The sequence below is a fragment of the Mobula hypostoma genome, chromosome 9 (genome assembly GCF_963921235.1).
Source record: "Mobula hypostoma chromosome 9, sMobHyp1.1, whole genome shotgun sequence".
Lineage (NCBI taxonomy): Eukaryota > Metazoa > Chordata > Chondrichthyes > Myliobatiformes > Myliobatidae > Mobula > Mobula hypostoma.
Window position 1 is genome coordinate 131,611,289 of NC_086105.1, and position 10,519 is coordinate 131,621,807.

Consider the following 10,519-nt stretch of genomic DNA (forward strand, 5'->3'; position numbering starts at 1 on the left):
CTAAAATTACCTTGGATATCTCTAAGTATAACCTTGCATCTTACTCCATTCATACTGGCTGCAGTTCAATTGCAGAACCTAATATTGATGGGTCCTATTATGGTGTTTGTGTGTCACCTTCGGCTCAGACGGTTGCGGTTAAGATCTCACTCCAGACACTTGAGCACTAAAATCTAAGCCAATGTCAGAGGAAATTTCTTTCAGCTTGGATCAGAATCAGACGTGAAATTTGTTGTTTAGCAGCAGCAATAATTAAAAAACTATCAATTACAATAAGAAATATATATTTATGCAGTATGTACTTATTTTATATATTTAAGTAATAATTAATTTATTTACTGTATATATATTATATATAGAATATTACAAAATGTTAATTAAGTAGAGCAAGTAGAGAACATAAATAGTGGGGTAGTAAACATAGAAACATAGAAAACCTACAGCACAATACAGGCCCTTCGGCCCACAAAGCTGTGCCGACTATCTAGGCTTACCCATAACCCTCTATTTTTCCAAGCTCCATGTATCTATCCAGGAGTCTCTTAAAAAACCCTATTGTTTCCACCTCCACCACCGCCGCCGGCAGCCCATTCCACGCACTCACCACTCTCTGCGTAAAAAACTTACCCCTGACATCTTCTCTGTACCTACTTCCAAGCACCTTAAAACTGTGCCCTCTCGTGCTAGCCATTTCAGCTCTGGGAAAAAGCCTCTGACTATCCACACGATCAATGCCTCTCATTATCTTATACACCTCTATCAAGTCACCTCTCATCCTCCGTCGCTCCAAGGAGAAAAGGCCAAGTTCACTCAACCTATTCTCATAAGGCATGCTCCCCAATCCAGGCAACATCCTTGTAAATCTCCTCTGCACCCTTTCTATGGTTTCCACGTCCTTCCTGTAGTGAGGGTTGGCTAATTAACCCAATAGCAGAGGGGAAGAAGCTGTTTTTAAAATGTTGAGTGTGTTTCTTCAGGCTCCTGTACCTCCTCCCAGATGGTAGCAATGAGAAGACCCATAACCTGGGTGATGGGGGTCCTGAATGATAGATAGCACCTTTTTAAGGCATCCTCTTTTGAAGATGTCCTCGAAGCTAGGGAGCTGCTCGTAATGAAGCTGGCTGAGCCTGCAATCGTCCGTAGATTTTTCCAATCCTGTGCAGTGGCCCCTCCATACCAGACAGGGATGCAATCAGCACATCTGTAGAAATTTGCTGGAGTCTTTTGTGATGTACCGAATCCCCTCAGACTCCAAATGAAATATAACTGGTGATGTGCCTTTTTTGTAATTGCATCAATATGTTGAGCCCAGGATTGACCTTTAGAGATATTGACACCCTGGAACTTGAGACCTTAATTACTCGCTCTGATATGAAAGATTCAAAGTCAGTGTCTCGAAGAAGCATGGTCATTTCTCTTCAGTATATTGACCAATACTTGTTCTTCCATTAACATTAATAAATAGATTTATTTTCATTACCACATTGCTCTTTGCGGGTTCTTGCTATGCATGCACACTGCTTTATTCTCTAGGTTGCAACAATAACTATGCAGGGCGCATGATAGCATAGCGCAATACTTTACAGTATCAACAACCTGGGTTTATTTCCCTCTGCTGCCTGTAAGGAGTTTGTACGTTCTCCCTGTGAACAGATGGGTTTCCTCCAGTAGCCCAGGTTTCCTCCAGTTGCCCAGGTTTCCTCCCACAGTCCAAAGAAGTTCCGGTTAGTAGAAGAATTGCTCGTTGCAAGTTGTCCGAGGGTTAAATCCGGGGTTGTCGCTTGAAGGGCTGGAAGGGCCGATTCTGTGCTGTATCTCAGCAAATACAATAAGTAACCAGCTATCATTAGAAACCTGTTACAAGCTAATACTAAAGGCATTATCCATGGGTTACTTAGAAAATCTCCAGATTATCAAGGTCATCATGGTTTTGTGGAAGGGTAATTGTGTTTGACCCATCTGAAGATATAATATGTGTTTTGCATAAAGGGGACTGTTGCATGTACTATACTCTTTACTTCCAGAAAGCATTTTATAAGGTGCTGCACCAAAAGTCATCGCAGAAAATAAAAGCTCATGGTATAATAGGTAACATATTGGCATGGATAGAAGGAGGTTGAGAGGTAATTTGTGGAGTTTTCTAAATTATGATAGGCGTAGACAGGTTAGAGAGCCAGAGTTGTCTAGGACTAGGGGCTACAGATTTAAGATGACAGTGGAGAAATGTAAAGGGGGTTTGTGGGGTATGTTTTTCATAGATGTTAGTGGTTATCTAGAATAAACAGCCAGAGGAAGGCATGTGCTTACAGTTCTGTGCAAAAGTCTTAGGCACATGTAGCTAGGGTGCCTAAGACTTTTGCACAGTACTGCTGTAATTTTATATATTGCACTGTACTTCTCTACCACAAAAAAAACTAATTTCCTGAGTCTCTATTGTGGACTGAGAGTAGAAGGGGACAGGGAGAGAGGAATGGGAAAAGGGGAAGGGAGAGGGGAGAGTGCAGGAAGAGAAATTCCATAACAATAAACCAATTGTTTGGAATCAAATTGTCTTGTCTGGTCTCTCAGGGCTCAGGGCTGGATGAGTCTGCATCCGTGCCTCCCCATCCGCTCCACTCTCTGCCCTGGCACTCTTTCTCTGCCACCTGTCCCACACCCCTCCTGCAGTGCTCTACCCTTGCCCTTCTCAACATGCTTTGCTCCTGCCAGATTTACAAACTGGTTGTCTGCTCCACATTGACAAATACAGCAGTGTCCAAAGTCTTAGGCATCCTAGCTATATATATGTGCCTAAGAATTTTGCACAGTCCTGTAGCTAATAAAAGAAATAGAAGGGTGCAAGACTAAAGCAGGCAGATGGGATTAGTGCAGATAAGCATCATAATCAGTACAGAATGAAAGGGCCAGTTCTCTACTGTACAATTCTATGATATTGTGATAGTATCTGCTTGAGATAAGTTCTTTGAACCTAACTCTTCTAATTACAGCATCTTCATTCCAAATGTCTTCTGCCTCTGCCTAGCAAATAATTGTTGGACCCATGATTGTGTCTGGGGCTTAGTGGAAATGAGGGAATGGGGCACAGTGGACCAGTGTTACTGCCATTTCTTTAGCCTTATCATTAGGGTGCATCACCCATGATATAAGACTACGTTCCCCGTACAATTTTTGACAACCCTCTTTGTGTGGTTCTAGCTCAGTTCAATTGAATCATAACTGCTTGGCAACCTTTTACAGGGAATATGAGCCATTTCAATGAATGAGGAAGAAAGGAAGATAATTTTATTGCACCTTTCACATCCATTACAGAAAATCACAAAGCAATTCCCATCCAAAGGAATACATGTGAATACATTTCATGTTGAAATGTAAGAAGTTCATCTTGAAATTTGACTACAGCAAGCTCACTCAAACAATATGATAATGATCACATCAGTTATTAAAATAATCCTTCTGTTTACCTCACCTGAAAGGACAGCAAGGCCTTCTGTCCATTTGATCTGAAAGACAAAATCAGTAACAGAATGATGTAACACCTGGGTAGTGCTCGTCTTATCCTGTGTGACTGGTCGCTGGACTCTTTACGAGAAAATCTACTTACATAGTGCTACACTAGGTGCCAGTGAGCCATCAGAAGAAGCTCTAGGTATCAAAAGGAGACAGTGAATTAAAAACACACACTTCTGGAAAAAAAACAGCAGGAATTCTGCAGATGCTGGAAATTCAAGCAACACACATCAAAGTTGCTGGTGAACGCAGCAGGCCAGGCAGCATCTCTAGGAAGAGGTACAGTCAACATTTCCGGCCGAGACCCTGCGTCAGGACTAACTGAAGGAAGAGCTAGTAAGAGATTTGAAAGTGGGAGGGGGAGGGGGAGATCCAAAATGATAGGAGAAGACAGGAGGGGGAGGGATGGAGCCAAGAGCTGGACAGGTGATTGGCAAAAGGGATATGAGAGGATCATGGGACAGGAGGTCCGGGAAGAAAGACAAGGGGGGGGGAACCCAGAGGATGGGCAAGGGGTATAGTGAGAGGGACAGAGAGAGAAAAAGGAGACTGAGAGAAAGAATGTGTGTATAAAAATAAATAACGGATGGGATACGAGGGGAGGTGGGGCATTAGCGGAAGTTAGAGAAGTCAGTGTTCATGCCATCAGGTTGGAGGCTACCCAGACGGAATATAAGGCGTTGTTCCTCCAACCTGAGTGTGGCTTCATCTTTACAGTAGAGGAGGCCGTGGATAGACATGTCAGAATGGGAATGGGATGTGGAGTTAAAATGTGTGGCCACTGGGAGATCCTGCTTTCTCTGGCGGACAGAGCGTAGGTGTTTAGCAAAGCGGTCTCCCAGTCTGCGTCGGGTCTCGCCAATATATAGAAGGCCACATCGGGAGCACCGGACGCAGTAGAAAGTGGAAGAGAGTTTTGTTTATAAAAAATAGCAATATATACAAGATATTTACCTGAGTAAGAACAATTCAAAATTCCAACATTCTGTCTTAGGTTCCAAATCTCAGATAACAACAAAACCCAAATTTCTTTTTAGTTAGAATCAGTGAGATTCATTAGAATAACCTTTACTACTCCAATTTCTCTATAACTAATTAGATCTAGTAGTATTCCCTATTTAAAGGTTTACAGATGAACCTTTCCTTTTTATTTATCCCTAGTTAGAAAACTAATTGAATTCCTATTCTTAAGTATTATAATTAACTTCAGTTTCTGTTCTGATGAGCATGTCTACAAATCAAATTCAACCCCAAAAATATGTAAATACACAGCTTAACTCCTTTCACGACAAACCTTCAACATCAGAACCCTTAAACAAAGTAAATCTCAGTCAGTCTCTTATCAAAGTCTTTGCAAAAATAATCAGTTCTTCCAGAAAGTCAAATTCAGATCCTTCGAATGAGAAATATACATCTGACCGTATTAAATCCTCTGTCTTGAAATATTTCGCTCCTGTGCTGGTTGTTTGATCTCGGGTGGCCTGCCATCTTGTTTCTTGGTTCGTTGGATGAAATAGTGGGCCATCCATGGAAAGTCGATTCGCGATACTTACATTAAAAAACTGTATACAACAGGATCACAATCTATAAGTTCTTTCACGCATTTATTTTCTATTTCTATATCACATTGTAATTTCTGAACATTTCTCAGTTACAACACTACTGAACATATTTCGCACACAAATTATACATTCAGAACAGTAAAAGTGTTTTAACTCACCAAATCGCTTGATACGATTTAACAGAACTAATTCCCAGTTACACTGCTCAGATCTTCGACACACGTCTCTGCTGATACTGTCTCTTTATAGCTGGTGCTCGTTATAGCCGTATCTTCAATACATCTTTATCCTGGATTACACTGGGCTCATTGCTCGACTGAAGAATCAGTTTAGACTTGACTTACTCAAGCCCTTGGAGCGAAGTTTGGACCCATGATCTACTGATTAAGAGATAAATGATTTACTGGCCGAGTTGCAAAGAGGAAGCAGAGTTGTTTTGCAAGTAAGGGAACTGTTACAGAGCAGCAGGGTTGTATCACTGCTCTGCCCCATCATTTACCCAGCTAGAGGGTAAATAATGAGACCACATTTCTGTAGATAGTCAGTTTCAGTCACATGCCTGTTGTTCACCTGACTTCCTCTCAAGGATAATTTCAGGATCACTAGCCCGAGGGAAGTACATGGCTCAGAGCCTCCCCGGTTCTCACAAGTGCTCCTAGTCCTAGAAGACTCTCTTGTATATAGAAACATAGAAACATAGAAAATAGGTGCAGGAGTAGGCCATTCGGCCCTTCGAGCCTGCACCGCCATTTATTATGATCATGGCTGATCATCCAACTCAGAACCCTGCACCAGCCTTCCCTCCATACCCCCTGATCCCCGTAGCCACAAGGGCCATATCTAACTCCCTCTTAAATATAGCCAATGAACTGGCCTCAACTGTTTCCTGTGGCAGAGAATTCCACAGATTCACCACGCTCTGTGTGAAGAAGTTTTTCCTAATCTCGGTCCTAAAAGGCTTCCCCTTTATCCTCAAACTGTGACCCCTCGTTCTGGACTTCCCCAACATCGGGAACAATCTTCCTGCATCTAGCCTGTCCAATCCCTTTAGGATTTTATACGTTTCAATCAGATCCCCCCTCAATCTTCTAAATTCCAACGAGTACAAGCCCAGTTCATCCAGTCTTTCTTCATATGAAAGTCCTGCCATCCCAGGAATCAATCTGGTGAACCTTCTTTGTACTCCCTCTATGGCAAGGATGTCTTTCCTCAGATTAGGGGACCAAAACTGCACACAATACTCCAGGTGTGGTCTCACCAAGGCCTTGTACAACTGCAGTAGTACCTCCCTGCTCCTGTACTCAAATCCTCTCGCTATAAATGCCAGCATACCATTCGCCTTTTTCACCGCCTGCTGTACCTGCATGCCCACTTTCAATGACTGGTGTACAATGACACCCAGGTCTCGTTGCACCTCCCCTTTTCCTAATCGGCCACCATTCAGATAATAATCTGTTTTCCTATATGTCTGAAGAATGTTTGTATTCATATTTACAGCACCAGTGCAGTCAGAATGCTCATCTGAAGTTCATGTTTAAGTATCTACTCCCAGCCTAGGGATCACCTGCCCTGTCTTCCCACTCCTCGCCTACCATTTGTCTTTTATAGTCCACATGAAGGTCTTTTCCTTATGTCTCAACATTTCCTTATTGGGAATGTTGAGTTATATATTGGAAATGGCAAAGACCCAATCTAAGTTCTGCACAAGAGATGGGTGAATCCGATGCAGATTATCTTCCCTTGTAATTGTTCACCACATTGGTGTCGGTAGAGTCCCTCGTGTCAATAGCCCTTTTATTTGTCTCTTTATCTTCATTTCTTTTCCTCAATTTGCCAGCTTTTGCAATTAATCTACAAATCTTCAAGTAAAGCAAACAAGATGCATCTCTCTTCATGACATGCTGATTTGTGGATAGAAAAAATTCATGCCTGTCTCAGTCCTGGAGGTACAGTACATACTGGTACAAGGGAAGGTGTCTGAAAAGCCCAATCTCATTCTCCATTGGTTCCACCATGCTGTATAGAAACTCACCCAGAATTTAACTCACGATCAAAGTACAGAAGGAAAGAGAAGTGTAAAACATCAAATCAATGCAGCAAAGGGGCTTGTGTGAAGAAAGTGTTTAAGAGCAGTGTGGAAAAATTTACCTGGTTGTTTATGGGCAGGTAAATGGTAAACCTGGTGAAAAGGAAATTCACTTCTATATACGTATGCCCTGTAATATTATGGCAGGAAGCAGAGAACATACAAACCAGAGGTCCATTATTTGTATAAAGGCAAAGCATTAACATGTATAATGAGCCCTCAAGCCACCACTATTAAATAAGATCATGGTTGAATCAGATCAGCATCAGGTTTAATATCACTGGCATATGTTGTGAAATTTGTTAACTTTGTGGCAACAGTACAATACAATACATAGTAATAGAGAGAAAAAAGCTGAATTACAGTATATTTATACACTGTACATTAAACAGTTAAATTAAGTAAGTAGCGCAAGAAATTAGGAAATAAAAAAGTAACGAGATAGCGTTCATGGGTTCAATGTCCATCCAGAAATCAGTTGTCAGAGGGGAAGAAGCTGTTCCTGAATCATTGAGTGTGTGCCTTCAAGCTTCTGTATCTACAGAACTGACTATAATCTTCACATTCCTGTCTATCCACAGTAACCCTAAGCTTATCCACCTACCTCTGCCTTTAGACTATTCAAAAGCTCTGGTTCCACAACCCTCCGAGGAAACGTGTTCTGAACTCTCTCGAATACCTGGGAGAAAATATGTCACCTCAACATTGACACGCCAAACAGCTCAACCATTTTCACCTGAGCTGTGTCCGCAGACTCCTCCACATCAGGTGGCAGGACAAAGTCCCCGACATGGAAATCTTGGAACGAGCTGGGCTCTGCAGCGTCTACACCCTCCTGCTGAAAGCCCAAGCCAGGTGGGCTGGACATGTGGTCAGAATGCCAGACAGCTGATTGCCTAAGCAGCTGCTGTACGGAGAACTGTGTCAGGGCAAGCGCTCAGTCGGGGGGCAGAAGAAACGTTATAAAGACTGCCTCAAAGCGTCCCTCAAAGGCCTGGGTGTTGACATCAACACGTGGGAGACGCCTGCCCTCGACCGTCCAGCTTGGCGCAGCAAGATCACCACAGGAGCCTGTGCAGCTGAAGTCAGGCGCATCATCGAGGCTCAACGAAAGCGTGCTGTGTGCAAGGCCCGAGCAGCATCCACTGCCACGACAGCACCCACCCACTTGTGTCCCACATGTGGGTGAGCCTTCAGGGCCCGGATTGGCCTCATCAGTCACCTCCGGACCCATAGCCACCAATCTCCCATTTGACTTTGAAGCCGTGGTCATCTTCGACTACGAAGGACGAACAACAACAACAACAACACTTCAAATAGTGACCCCTGACTTTAAATTCTCCCACAAAAGGGGAACATCCTTTCCAAATCCACAATGTCCCTTGAGATCCTATATGTTTCAATCAAGTCCCCACTCACTCCTTTAATCCCGAAGGATATGCTTAGTTTGTCAAAGCTTATTTTTCAATTGACAATCCATCTATTCAAGGTATTATGGAGACACAAAAGACTGCAGATGCTAGGACCTGCGGAAGCAAGTCATGTGCTAGAGGATGACCTGCTGAGTTCCTCCAGCAGTTTGATCTTATTTCAGGTAATAGTCTAGAAAACCTTCTCTGAACCGCTTCAACCTATTTATACCATTCCTTAAGTAAGGGCCCAGTACCTTAGATAAAGTCTCACCAGTGCCTTATATCAGTAGTGTAACCTTCCTACTTTTGTATTCATTTCATCTGGCCCCAGTGGTGATCCCCTCTGTTAGTGGGCCATGATAATGCCGTTGCCTTGGTTAATTGATGGAAATGGTGCCTACTGCATTAACCAAGCATTAATGTTGCCTGTTCCTTTGCATGCAGGCATGGGCTGCTACATTTGGTAGGGAGCTGTGAGTGGAACTGAGCATCGTGCAACCATTAATGAACATCCCTGCTCCTGATGTAATGGGAGGAGGAAGGTCATTGATGCATGCCACATTGCCCTGAGGAACAATGTTGTCCTGGGGCAGGGATAATGATCTCCAACAACCACAAACAAATTCCTTTATTCGAGGGATCTATTCAACCCTTGGAATCTTTTACCTTTGTTGCCCATCGACTTGAGTTTTTCCAGAATACATACTGTCAACAGGTTACAGGGTAGCGTGAACAGATTCCAAGCAGGCGACAGGGTCTTAAACAAAAATAGAAAACGCTGGAAATACTCGACGCAAGAGATTGGCAGATGCTGGAAATCTTGAGCAACACATATTTGGGGCCCCGAATGTCAACTGTTTACTCCCTCCATAGATGCTGCCTGACTTGCTGAGTTACTCAAACATTTTGTGTGTGCTGCGGGAAGTGCTCAGCAGGCCAGGCAGCGTCTGTGGGAAGAGAAACTGGGTCAATGCTTTTGATCGGAGACTCTTCATCAGAACTTAAAATGAGACAAAAAGAAACTTGTAAATCTGTGTGTGTGTGTGTGGGGGCGGGGGGGTGTCACTGATAGGGTGACCCTGGGGATAAGCTCTAAACCATGAGTCAATAGGAGCAGTTAGAGGGAAAGAACATTGACAAAAGGACTGTGTAATACAGAGCAAGAGGATGTGCCCTAGAAAGAGAAGAAAATGAGCTGGACTACCATCACAGATGGATGACTGATACTGGCCAAGAAATGGCCTGAACTAGAGCTCATAGGGTGAAGCTGTGGAATACATAGGATCTAATGGACTGGAATCCACAGTGGTGCAGTACCCAGTTCACCAGCAACTTCTGGAAAAAGATCCAGAAACAATCTGAACAATCAGAAGTTGGAGCGTAGAAGGTTGAGGGGGGACTTGATAGAGGTATTTGAAATTATGAGGGGGATAGATAGAGTTGATGTGGATAGCCTTTTTCCATTGAGAGTGGGGGAGATTCAAACAAGAGGACATGAGTTGAGAATTAAAGGGCAAAAGTTTAGGGGTAACATGAGGGGAACTTCTTTACTCAGAGAGTGGTAGCTGTGTGGAACGAGCTTCCAGCAGAAGTGGTTGAGGCAGGTTTGATGTTGTCGTTTAAAGTTAAATTGGATAGCTACATGGACAGAAAAGGAATGGAGGGTTATAGGCTGAGTGCAGGTCTGTTAGACTAGGTGAGAGTAAGAGTTCGGCACGGACTAGAAGGGCCGAGATGGCCTGTTTCCGTGCTGTAATTGTTATATGGTTATGAGTTGCAGGGGAACGTATTGTGTAAGGCAGACTGCACTGACAAGTATCGGATCTTGCATCTCATGGTAACTCACCACAATCTGGCATGGTGTTAAATTAACACTAGATGAAATAGTTTAACAAAATTTGACTTATTGTGGATGCAATCAATTAATATTTTTAAGTGTTTGAAAGCTTCTC

At 43.1% G+C, this 10,519-nt stretch overlaps 1 long non-coding RNA gene across 1 annotated transcript; it reads right to left on the reverse strand.

Annotated features, from left to right (window-relative positions):
• Window positions 1-3,372: 3,372 nt before the first annotated feature.
• On the reverse strand, window positions 3,373-5,368 carry LOC134352064 (uncharacterized). Its single transcript, XR_010019333.1, has 4 exons — window positions 5,228-5,368; window positions 4,462-5,069; window positions 3,602-3,642; window positions 3,373-3,500 (listed from the first exon to the last, which is right to left on the reverse strand). It is a non-coding gene; the product is annotated as an uncharacterized LOC134352064 (long non-coding RNA).
• Between the last annotated feature and the right edge of the window lie 5,151 nt (window positions 5,369-10,519).